Raw genomic sequence first — 13,468 nt, 5'->3', positions numbered from 1 at the left:
GAGGGGAATAATAAATCAGCCATGATAGAATAGCCGTGCAGTATCAATGGGCCGGACAGCCTGTTTCTGCTCCTGTGTCTTATGGTCTTACTCTCTGGACAGAGAAGAAGATCGTTTAAGGGTACCAAAGGATCCAGGTCAAGCAGGAAAGTGAGGCAAACACCACAGGGGAAGGGGAGGCCCGAGGGTTAAGTTTATGCCCCTCCCCCAAGCAGCACATGGAATGAGCTGCCAGAGGAACTGGTTGAGGCAGGTACATTAACAACTTTTAAACGGACAGGTACGCGGACAGGAAGGGTTTAGAGCAAGGGTTCACAACTATTTTGGTGCCATGGACCATTACGCTAGAGGTCCATGAACCCCAGGTTGAGAAGCTGGGACGATGGGACCGGCAGAGACGGTGGTCTTGGCTGGAATGGACCTGTGGGGACAAAAGACGGTGCGACTCCATCACTAAACGCCACCACAGTGGCGTCTCAACTTCCATTCCAAACCGGAGACAAAACATTCTCCGCAGGCCGGGTTAAAAGCCCCAACTCAAATACTTACCTGGCATCTAAAACCGGTTCTATTTTCTGCAATGATTTAGCCACGTCGAAGTGAACATTTGCCACCTGATCGCCTGCCATCTGGAGAACCGTCAGTAGCATGTGCTTTGCTGTGATTTCTTGGCTACAGGCTTCAGACAACACCTAAAAAAAACAGCAGAAAATGCAAACGTTCATTCACAGCCCCGACCTTCACGAAGCAAGACTGAAGAAAAGATCATCGATCTGATTTGTGCGACGCTCAGAATGTATTTTGCCCCATGATAAGAAGGCATAGTCCAGGCTGGCACCAATGATCATCTGCAAGGAGAGAGATGAGGTCCTGCAACAGAGATTTACAGATCAATAGACAAGTTGTAAAGAAGAAGTGGTGGTATATTGTAATCGCTGGACTACCCCTTCTGCCATGTACGAGCGAGTTTAGAAACAGGAAGGCAGGACGGCTGAAACGTAGAGACAAAGTGTGGGTGCAGATCAGACAGCATCACTGGGGTCTCTTCCATGGCAAGGTGACCCGAGCCAAGAGGGGACCAAGACTATTAGACGCAAGACCGGAATTAGGCTACCGAGTCAAATATGATGGCAGAATATAGCATTAGTGGTAAGACTCTTGGCACTGTGAAGGATCAGAGGGATCTTGGGGTCTGAGTCCATAGGACACTCAAAGTTGCTATGCAGGTTGACTCTGTGGTTAAGGAGGCATACGGTGCATTGGCTTTCATCAATCATGGGATTGAGTTTAAGAGCCAAGAGGTAATGTTACAGCTATATAGGACCCTGGTCAGACCCCATTTAGAGTACTGTGCTCAGTTCTGGTCACCTCACTACAAGAAGGATGTGGAAACCACAGAAAGGGTGCAGAGGAGATTTACAAGGATGTTGCCTGGATTGGGGAACATGCTTTATGAGAATAGGTTGAGTGAACTCAGCCTTTTCTCTTTGGAGCAACAGAGGATAAGGGGTGACCTGACAGAGGTGAACAAGATAATGAGAGGCATTGTGTGAATAGTCAGAGGCTTTTTCCCAGGGCTGAAATGGTTAGAACAAGAGGGCATAGTTTTAAGGTGCTTGGGAGTGGGTACAGAGGAGATGTCAGGGGTAAATGAGGTGGAGGATAAATGCGTGGCTGAGGGATTGGAGCAGGGGGCAGGGATTCAGATTTCTGGATCATTGGGACCTCTCTTGGGGCAGGTGTGACCTGTAGAAAAAGAACGGGTTGCACTTCAATCCAAGGGGGACCAACATGCCGGCAGGGAGGTTTGCTAAGGCTACTGGGGAGAGTTTAAACTAGAATGGTTGGGGTGTGGGAACCAAACTGAAGAGACTAGGGAAGAGGAGGTTGGCTCACAAATAGAGAAAGCTTGTAGACAGTGCGAGAGGGAGGATAGGCAGGTGATAGAAAAGGGATGCTCTCAGACCGAAGGTTTGAGATGCATCTATTTTAACGCAAGGAGTGTTGTGAACAAAGCAGATGAGCTTACAGCGTGGATCAGTACTTGGAGATATGATGTGGTGGCCATTACAGAGACTTGGGTGGCTCAGGGACAGGAATGGTTACTTCAATTGCCGGGTTTTAGATGTTTCAAAAAGGACAGGGAGGGAGGCAAAAGAGGTGGGGGCATGGCATTGTTGATCAGAGATAGTGTCACAGCTGCAGGAAAGGTGGACGCCATGGAAGGATTGTCTATGGGGTCTCTATGGGTGGAGGTTAGGAACAGGAAGGGGTCAATAACTTTACTGGGTGTTTTTCATAGGCCACCCAATAGTATCAGGGATATCGAGGAGCAGATAGGGAAACAGATCCTGGAAAGGTGTAATAATAACAGAGTTGTCATGATGGGAGGCTTTAATTTCCCAAATATCGATTGGCATATCCCAAGAGCAAGGGGTTTAAGATGGGGTAGAATTTGTTAGGTGTGTTTAGGAAGGTTTCTTGACACAATATGTAGATAAGCCTACAAGAGGAGAGGCTGTACTTGATCTGGTATTGGGAAATGAACCTCTCACTGGGAGAGCATTTTGGAGATAGTGATCATAATTCTATCTCCTTTACCATAGCATTGGAGAGGGATAGGAGCAGACAAGTTAGGGTTTAATTGGAGCAAGGGGAAATATGAGGCTATCAGGCAGGAAACTGGAAGCTTAAACTGGAAACAGATGTTCTTAGGGAAAAGTACGGAAGAAATATGGCAAATGTTCAGGGGATATTTGTGTGGAATTCTGCATAGGTACGTTCCAATGAGACAGGGAAGTTATGGTAGGGTACAGGAACCGTGGTGTACAAAGGCTGTAATAAATCTAGTCAAGAAGAAAAGAAAAGCTTACAAAAGGTTCAGAGAGCTAGGCAATGTTAGAGATCTAGAAGATTATAAGGCTATTAGGAAGGAGCTTAAGAAGGAAATTAGGAGAGCCAGAAGAGGCTATGAGAAGGCCTTGGCAGGCAGGATTAAGGAACACCCCAAGGCATTCTACAAGTACGTGAAGAGCAAGAGGATAAGACGTGAAAGAATAGGATCTATCAAGTGTGACAGTGGGAAAGTGTGTATGGAACCGGAGGAAATAGCAGAGGTACTTAATGAATACTTCACTTCAGTATTCACTATGGAAAAGGATCTTGGTGATTGTCGTGATGACTTGCAGCAGACTGAAAAGTTTGAGTATATATTTATTAAGAAAGAGGATGTGCTGGAGCTTTTTGGAAAGCAACTAGTTGGATAAGTTACCAGGACCGGATGAGATGTACCCCAGGCTACTGTAGGGGGCAAGGGAGGAGATTGCTGAGCCTCTGGCGATGATCTTTGCATCATCAATGGGGGCGGGAGAGGTTCTAGAGGATTGCAGGGTTGCGGATGTTGTTCCTTCATTCAAGAAAGGGAGTAGAGATAGCCCTGGAAATTATAGACCAATGAGTCTTACCTCAGTGGTTGGTAAGTTGATGGAGAAGATCCTGAGAGGCAGGATTTATGAACATTTGGAGAGGTATAGCATGTTTGGGAATAGTCAGCATGGCTTTGTCAAGGGCAAGTCGTGCCATACAAGCCTGATTGAATTTTTTGAGGATGCGACTAAACACATTGATGAAGGAAGAGCAGTAGATGTAGTGTATATGGATGTCAGCAAGGCATTTGATAAGGTACCCCATGCAAGGCTTATTCAGAAAGTAAGGAGGCATGGGATCCAAGGGGACATTGCTTTGTGGATCCAGAACCGGCTTGCCCACAGAAGGCAAAGAGTGGTTGTAGACGGGTCATATTCTGCATGGAGGTCAGCCTCAGGGATCTGTTCTGAGACCCTTACTCTTCATGATTTTTATAAATGACCTGGATGAGGAAGTGGAAGTGGAGGGATGGCTTAGTAAGTTTGCTGAGACACAAAGGTTGTGTGTGTTGTGGATAGTGTGGAGGGCTATCAGAGGTTACAGCGGGACATTGATAGGATGCAAAACTGGGCTGAGAAGTGGCTGATGAAGTTCAACCCAGATAAGTGTGAAGTGGTTCATTTTGGTAGGTCAAATATGATGGCAGAATATAGTATTAATGGTAAGACTCTTGGCAGTGTGGAGGATCAGTGGGATCTTGGGGTCCGAGTCCATAGGACACTCAAAGCTGCTGCGCAGGTTGACTCTGTGGTTAAGAAGGCATACAGTGTATTGGCCTTCATCAATCGTGGAACTGAATTCAGGAGCCAAGAGGTAATGTTGCAGCTATATAGGACCCTGGTCAGACCCCACTTGTAGTACTGTGGTCGCCTCACTACAAGAAGAATGTGGAAGCCATAGAAAGGGTGCAGAGGGCAGAGGAGATTTACAAGGATGTTGCCTGGATTGGGGAGCAGGACTTATGAGAATGGGTTAAGTGAACTCGGCCTTTTCTCCTTGGATCGACGGAGGATGAGAGGTGACCTGATAGAGGTGTGTAAGATGATGAGAGGCATTGATCGTGTGGATAGTCAGAGCCTTTTTCCCAGGTCTGAAATGGTTGCCACAAGAGGACACAGGTTTAAGGTGCCGGGGAGTAGGTACAGAGGAAATGTCAGGGGTAAGTTTTTTACTCAGAGAGTGGTGAATGCATGGAATGGGCTACCGGCATCGGTGGTGGAGGCAGATATGATAGGGTCTTTTAAGAGACTTTTGGATAGGTACATGGAGCTTAGAAAAATAGAGGGCTATAGGTAAGCTGAGTAATTTCTAAGGTAAGGACATGTTCGGCACAACTTTGTGGGCCAAAGGGCCTGTATTGTGCTGTAGGTTTACTTTGTTTCTATGAGTCCCCTCTGCCATTCCATCATGGCTGATTTATTTTTCCTTTCAACCCCATTCTTCTGCCTTCTCCTGTATCCTTTCACGCCCTTAACTAATCAAGAATCTATCAACCTCCACTTTAAATATACTCAATAACTTGGCCTCCAAAGCCGTCTGTGGCAATGAATTCCACAGATTCACCACCCTCTGGCTAAAGAAATTCCTCCTCACCTCTGCTCTAAAGGGACGTCCTTCTATTCTGAGGCTGTGCCCTCTGGTCCCAGACTCTTGCACTATTGGAAACCGCCTCTGTGCATCCCTTTTATCCATACCTTTGCTCGAGCACTTTGGGAGTGTTTAAGCTAGTGAGGCAGCAGGGCTGGGACAGAGAATACTAGTGTAGCAGGTGTTGAGTCAGAATTCTATGTCAAACCAACTAAACAGGCAGGTCCGGTAAGCAGAGCAGGCAGAAATAAGTGAGGGAGCACGAGAGGGCTGGGAGGTTTAACTGCATCTGTTTCCGAACATAGAAATTCGCAGCACATTACAAGCCCTTCGGCTGACAATGTTGTGCGACCACGTAACCTACTCTAGAAACTGCTTAGAATTTCCCTAGTGCAGCAGTCCCCAACCACCGGGCCACGAGGAAACGATATGATTTGGTGATTGGAGTTGCTGCACCTTTCCTCGTTTCCTGTCACGCCCTGTTCAGCTTGAACGCACGCGAGGTCATTGCCCGCATGTCATCCATGTCAGCGCAGGAAGAAGATCAACTCCTCGAGCTTGCAAATGACAGCGGGCTGAAAAGTATGTTTGACATAACATCTCTGCCGGCATTCTGGATCAAAGTCAACGCTAAATATCCTGAGGTAGCCACAAAAGCACTGAAAACATTGCTTCCATTTCCAACATATCTCTGCAAATAATGCAATGAAAACTAAATTGCGGAATAGACTGGACATAAGGAACCCCTTCGAGTATTGCTGTCTCCCATCAGCCTGCGATAGGACTGTCTTGTTGCAGGGAAACAAGCCCAGGACTCCCACTGATTCAGCAATATTGGTGTGTTGCAATGATTTTATATGTTCATACAGGGAAAATATGTGCTGTGTGTTTAACATCCAAATGTTACTTAAAAGGTTATGATGCTATTGATTTATAAGTGACTTATATAACCATATAACAATTAAAGCATGGAAACAGGCCATCTTCGCCCTTCTAGTCCGTGCCGAACTCTACTCTCACCTAGTCCCACCGACCTGCACTCAGCTCATAACCCTCCATTCCTTTCCTGTCCATATACCGATCCAGTTTTTCTTTAATTGATAATATTGAACTTGCCTCTACCACTTCTACTGAAATTTGTTCAACACTTACTTCAAGCTCCCCTGTCCTCCCCTGATAATTGATTTATCACTATATTCATGCGAGGAAAATATGCGCTGTGTGTTTAATACTAAATTCATTAGATAAACCCTTTCAGAAACGAAATTGAGTGTATTAGCCACTTATCACCTATATTCCGGTCGTGATTAACACCCCCCCCCCAGAACAGAATCGCCAAAAAGGATTTGCAGAAAAAAATCGGCACGCACACGCATGCACACTGGTGCCCGTGCAAGGGTTCATGGTCATGGCAGTTTTTCTCAGGGTAAACACAACGTATTTGACTGCTACTCTTGTCCGTTGGCAACCTTACCCCCGCCCCCCCACCCCCCAGTCTGCAAGAATATTGTCAATATTAAACCGGTCCGCAGTGCAAAAAATGTTGGACACCCCTGCCCCAGTGCATAGCCCTCTATTTTTCTAAGCTCCATGCACCTAAGAGGCTCTTAAAAGGCCCTATTGTATCCACTTCCACCACTGCCCCAGCAGTGCATTCCACGTACCCACCACTCTCTGCATGAAAAACTTACCTCTGACATCCCCTTGTACCTAATTCCAAGCACCTTAAAAGTACGCCCTCTCGTTCTAGCCATTTCAGCCCTGGGAAAAAGCCTCTGACTATCCACATGATCAATGCCTCTCAATATCTTGTACACCTCTATCAGGTCACCTCTCATCCTTCATTGCTCCAAGGAGAAAAGGCTAAGTTCACTCAACCTATTCTCATAAGGCACACCCTCCAATCCAGGCTTCATGCTTGTAAATCTCCTCAGCACTCTCTCTATAGTATCCACATCCTTCCTGTCGTGAGGTGGCCAGAACTGAACACAGTACTCCAAGTGGGGTCTGACCGAGGTCTTATATAGCTGTAACATTATGATGCACTATCAATAGCTCCAAAAGCAGTGAAATGTGATCTCCACCATGCTGAGTATCTGCCCCGGACTGAGGGGGGAGCAGTGACACAATCGCCTTTATTCAGGGGTCTGTGGGAGGAGCCACAGGAGCAGTCAGCGGAGGGGCCTGTCCAGACAGGTAACCCAGTTACAACATATATGTATGGTTTACCACACATTACCTCACAGCTCTTGAACTCAGTCCCACGGTAGATGAATGCCAACACACCATGCGCCTTCTTAACAACACTGTCAACCTGCACAACAGCTTTGAGTGTCCTATGGACACGGACCCCAAGATCTCTCCGATCCTCCACAATGCCAAGCATCTTACCATTGATACTATATTCTGGTTTTAACAGAGAACTCGGGTGATCTGGCCAGTAATCACTACAGGGATTATATTATTCCTGTAAGTCTAGGAACATGGTTGAGGGATAGGAGCACAACGTCCTGGGTTACAGATGCCCTAGGGACAGGGGGAAGGGTTTGAGTGTTACACTAATCAGGGAGGGCATTACAAGTGACTGCTGAAGCTGGAATCTAGAGCAACAAACGAGCTCAATGGAGCAGATCTGTGGGAGGAAAGCAGACTGGATCAAAACCCTGCATCGGGACCGGGGAGGGGGGGTACAGTGGAATAGTGGGGAGAAAGGAGTCTGAGGTGACTGGTGCACTGATGGCAGGAGAGGAGCGAAGGAGGAGCAGAGACAGTGGCAGGCGGAGGACGACGGGGGGAATGAGGAAATCACATCGCGAGGGAGATGGAACAAGGTAGGGATAGTGTGAAGGTGCAGACTGACAGCAGGAACACAAAGAGCTACAAGGGTTGGACTCTGATAAATAACGGAGGTGGTAACAGGTTCGGGGAGAGGGGTGAACACTAGGTTAAACCAGACAGGGGAGAGAGAGTGTGAGTGTGAGAGAGGCGAAAGAGCGAGAGAGTGCGTATGGGGTGAGGGGTGGGAGAATGGGCCTCGGCCTTTCCTATCAACGTAACTGTACCCACCTCTAGAGATTTCTCTTTCAGCCCCAGTCACATGCCCACTTCTGAAAATCTTGTTCTTTACGTCCTTTTTTAACATCTTTCTCTCTCACTTTTAACCTCGGGGGCTTTAGGCTTCCCCGATGATGCGGGGGCAGGGGGAGGGTGGAATAAATTGGGGGGTAGAGTTCAAGAGTGCGAGGTAATGTTGCAGCTCTATAAAACTCTGGTCAGACCACACTGGTGTCCAGCTTTGGTAGCCCTGAAATAGGAAGCATGGAGAAGGTCTAGAGGGGACGCAGAGGAGACTTGCCAGGATGCTGCCTGCATTAGAGAGCGTGTCTCATGAGGAAAGGTTGAGTGAGTTGGGGCTTTTTCTCTTTGGAGTGAAGGAGGATGAGAGGTGTGGATAGAGTGGACAGCCAGAGACTTTTCCCCAAGGTAGAAATGGCCAATACCGATCAGCAAATCAACTCTGAACCCAATTTGTGAAGTTGCTTCGGATGCCTCAGTCTCTTATGCGTTTGGGGATCTTGTCAAAAGATTTTACCGAAGTCCCTGTAGACGACACCAACTGCACGAGTACACCCGTAACTCCAAGAAACTCAAACTGGCCGACAGAATCACCACTTGCACACTGACCATTTCTGATGAAGCTCTGCCCAAGTGCAGCTGAATCCCGTCCCTCGGGACTTTTTACAACTACCCTTCTACCACTGATGTTAGATTCACAGCTCTGTAGTTACCAGTTGCTGCCTTCGTCGAAGAAAGGCACTGTACTGCTGGGATCCCGTTACCTGGCACCTGTTCTGTGACAATTTAGGATTTTAAACTACTAGGATCCTCGGAACACACACAAAATGCTGGAGGAACTCTGCAGGCCAGGCAGCATCGGTGGAAAAGAGTACAATCGGCATTTCCAGCCGAGACCCTTCGGCAGGAGGGCAAAAAAAAGATGAGTAGATATAAAAGTTGGGGGGGGGGAAGGTGAGTGGAGAAAGAAATACAAGGTGATAGGTGAAACCAGGAGGGGGGAGGGATGAAGTAAAGAGCTGAGCAGATATCACAGAGTGAGAGAAGGTTTCACTGACTCCCGTCGAAGGGAAGCAGAGATCACGGAGGGGCAGCAGTGACAGAGGGTTTCACTGAACTCCCGAAGAGACCTTGGGAGCTCAGCCCTTTCTTCCCATAACAGCCAAGGATACATTTCATCAGGCCTTGGAAACATATCCGTATCCAACCCCACTAAAGACTCCTAATACCTCGGCTTCTTGCCCTGTTTGAGTTTTCCAGCCATGTCCTTCTCTCAGGAAGTTTTCCTGGATTCCCCCTCCTTTGGGCCGTTCCCTTTGAAATCCTTTGTGCTGATATCAGAGAAGTTGAGGTTCTGTACTGCTATAACCTGATAACTCCTACAACTGTGTTTTGCCTCTCTCCTTTGTATCCAGGACATCTTTCAGGAGCGATGCCTCAAAAAGGCAGCGTCCATGGTGAAGGAGCCCACCACCCAGGACATGCCCTCTTCTCACTGCGACCCTCAGGAAGGAGGCACAGAAGCCTGAAAGCACACACTCAGCGATTCAAGAACAGTCTCTTCCCCTCTGCCATTTCTGAATGGACACCTTCACTACTTTTTATTTCTGTTTCTGCACTATTATTTTATACATTTACTGTAATTCACAGTTTCCTCTATTATTATGTGTTGCACTGTACTGCTGCCACAAAGACAACAAATTTCACAACATTATGCTGCTGACGCTAAACCTGATTCTGATTTCCTTGCTTCTGCACCTCATGCTGAATACTGGGAGAGCTGTCATATGTGACCACTCCTAGGGACGACCTGTACAATGTTACTTGAAGCTCTTTTTGCATATTCCTCCAAGGAATGTGTGGGCATCACAGGGTGAAGTGGTATTTAATTCCTTTGTGGTGGGCTGCAGTCCTTGAGGTGTGGGTGCACCCACAATGCAGTTCGGGTGGGTGATCCAGGATTCTGACCCAGTCAGTGTCAATGCCCTGGTTCAGATTTTTACTGCTATGCTGTAGGCATTTCATTTTAGCAGTTCTCTGAGAGCAATCTGTTCTGCTTTCATCCTGTTTGGGTCTGAGCTCAGGAATGAGGTGTCATCCAATCAGGATGGTAGAATTGGGAGAAGGTGCTAGAGAATGCTAGGCAGAGAGGTCTTTGTTTGGCGGGAGCTGGGAGAAGACAGGAGGGAAGGAGGATGATGCAAGGTGCTTTGTGCAGATGAATGGCTTCGAGGAGGAAGAACCAATAATCCTGTGGGAAAGCCTGTTTGTTCAAGATGGATTTCGAGCATTACACATTAACAATGCCCAACAGGGTTTTGCGATCACAAGAAAAGAGACTAAGACAATTGCTCGCTGCCAGTCTGCACGCCAACCACATTGCTGACTCTCTGACGCGGGGAGCAGCACGATCTGCCCCAAGTCCAGCTCCTTCAGTTTCTACGCTGATGGGGTAGACCCGCAGCACTCTTTAAGTGCTTAACATCCAACAGAGTCTGTGATCGTAAAGAAATAAATAAAAGACAATAACACCTTTACCTTTGGCTGGCCCTGTAGAACCCGCTGCGCCCCAGCACACCACCATCTTACTGGAAGTTCGCCAGTAGAGGCTTGTGGATTAGTAAGGTGTGTCCGAGAATGCCCTCCTCCTCAATATTTCAGTAATAAATCAATATTACGGTGCCACGCCCAACACACCATTCACTGAGTGAATTGTTCAGCCATTCATTCAACCCTCTCTATGACAGTAACAATATCACCCTCCTGTGAGCTCATTTGCTTTACTAGTAATGTTGCTTACACCAAAATAGATATAATCTTGCATTTCTTATCAGACTGAGGTTTGCTCTCCTTACTGGGCTCGCTTTGTTTCCCTTCGATATTTAACTGCACTGCCACCTCAACTGTAAATGTGGCCTGTGGCCCATCCCTATGAGTTTGAATCCCAGTGAGCACTCCCGCAGGATGTTAGCCCTGTTTTGGTCCAGCCCGCGCAGGCATATCTTTCTGAGGTGTTCCTGCTGATCCAGAGGTCTAAAGTTCAAAGTACATTACTACCAAAGTATGAACTCCATATACAAGCAGGAGATTCGTCTTCTTACAAGCAAAGAAACACAAGAGAATCCATGGAAAAAGAATCTCGCGCAGCAAAGACTGTCAGACATGCAATGTGCCCAGAAAGAAGAAATCGGGCAAACAAGAATAAAAAAATAGTAAACAAGTAAGACACAGAACATGAACCGCAGAGTCACCGAAATTAGGTCCACAGGCAGGGAGCCAGTTCAGATCTGTAGATGGTTGCAGGCCACAGCAAGGGAGTCAGTTCCGTGCTGAGAGAAGTGAAACCAGTCCAGGGGCCCAATGGTTGCCGTCCACAGCCAAGGAGCCAGTTCAGCATTTTATCTGAGCCAGGGGCCCAATGGTCGCAGGGCACAGCCAGCAAGTCAATTCAGTGTGGAGACAAGTGCTGACAGTGACAGTCGGTTCACTGTTGAGGTTTGTAAAGCCTCACGGAGAAGCTAGTCTTTCCCCCCTCGACTCTTTAAACTTTTTAACCTGGCTCATTGCTGAAATCGACTGAACACCGTTTCATTTTCCCCTCTCAGGCCACTGTCATCCAACCTGAAGTCCACTCCCAGCAATGGCCGCGGCCGCCGCACCTGCGTTCTTGAGAGTCCTTAAGGATACCGCAAAAACGCCAGGTCGTGCAGACCTCTCGACACCCTCCAAAACCTATCAAGCTCCACTTTAAATATACCCAATTACTTGGCCTCCATTGCCATCTGTGGCGATGAATTCCGTAGACTCACCACGCTCCGGCTAAAGAAATTCTTCATCTCCGTTCTAAAGGGATATCCCTCTGTTCCAAAGGCTGTGCCCTCCGGTCCTAGACTCACCCACTTTTAGAAACATCCATTCTATCTAGGCATTTCAATCGAATCTCCCCCTCACCTTGTCCCAAACTCCAGCGAAGCCCAGGCCCATCAAATAAATCCAGGGAAAGAAGTTAATTCTGCAACTGGAATGACTGTGGGGGCCTTTAAGTACACTTGTAATTTGAAACTAGTTGCGTCAAAAAACTTAAAATTCCCTTAGCCAGATAATGTCCATTTCAAGGTACTCAGATCTCTAAGCAAAAGACAGAGCCATAGTCCACTACAGCACGGAAACAGACCCTTGTGAAATAAAACTTGAAAGCTGTAAGCCATCAGGTGGGTCAACAGGTCATTAAATCAGTTGTCCTTCAGCTAACACCATCAGTCCATTTCCACAGGGACGGTTAGGAACTCTGCTCACGAAATCATAAAAAGTCTCGTCCTCAACTCAATTTTTACTCCAGATACCTTGCAGATTAAACACAAAACACCACTACACCTCAGCAAATAATGCAAGCACAGAAGCTCGTATCAAGCAGATGTCAATATTGGAAGGAGCAGCTTTGGCAAAGTGTTGTTAATTGATTTTTTGCAGAATCTAAACATTCACAAATAACATATTAAAAATCCATAATATTTTTGTTAAATCCTTTATTCTTAAGTGTGTGTTCTAACTGTACGTTTTATTCATGAAATATTTTAGCAGCTTGTGAAGTGTAATTGAAGTATTTTCAAAGCTATACTCACGTTAATGCAAAAAAGGGTGGTCATTTTATGAAGGTAGTTGGGGTCACTGGCCATGGGCAAGTACATTGTCAAACCCATACTCATGTTAATGCAGAACAGGATGGTCATTATGTGATGGTAGTTGGGGTCACTGGCCATGGCAAGTACTTTCGGCACAATGGTGGATTCTGCCCAGTCTTTGCCAAACTTCTCCACCAACTTGGTCAAGTTGTTGGTCGTGGCCTCGCAAATGGTGTATACTGCAAGACAGCATTCACAGGTCAAGAAATGATCTGATCTGATTGCCGTTACTACTTGATTTTCAAATAAGTAGCTTGCTGATAAAATACAAAGTTCCGAAATGAAATGCTCGTACCACCTTTTTCAAAGTGTAAACCTGTTCCATACCAAGTTACACACAGTGGAGGAAATTATTCACTTGGAAAGTAGCATTTTAATATACTTATTTATTATTGATTATTTATTGAGATACAGCATGGAACAGGCCCTTCTTACCCTGCCAGCCACCCCTGATTAACCCTAGCCTAATTACAGGACAATTTACAATGACCAGTTAACCTACCAACCAGTAGGTCTCTGGGAGGAAACAGGAGTACCCGGAGGAAACCCACGCGGTCACGCGGAGAACGTATAAACTCCTCACAGGTGGCAGTGGGAATCGAACCGAATTGCAAAGTGTTGCGCTAAACAGACACCACTGTGTCGCCCCGTTAGTTACTTAAAAAATACATTGAATAGATTACCATTATTTATTACTA

At 46.7% G+C, this 13,468-nt stretch overlaps 1 pseudogene; it reads right to left on the bottom strand.

Moving 5' to 3' along the window:
* Window positions 1-339: 339 nt before the first annotated feature.
* Window positions 340-13,468, bottom strand: part of LOC140210349 (uncharacterized) — a 61,861-nt pseudogene continuing 48,732 nt past the window's right edge.

Source organism: Mobula birostris, chromosome 15 (assembly GCF_030028105.1).
Source record: "Mobula birostris isolate sMobBir1 chromosome 15, sMobBir1.hap1, whole genome shotgun sequence".
Taxonomy (NCBI): Eukaryota; Metazoa; Chordata; class Chondrichthyes; order Myliobatiformes; family Myliobatidae; genus Mobula; species Mobula birostris.
The sequence above is the reverse complement of the archived record's forward strand: the minus strand, read 5'-3'. Positions and strand labels throughout refer to the sequence as shown.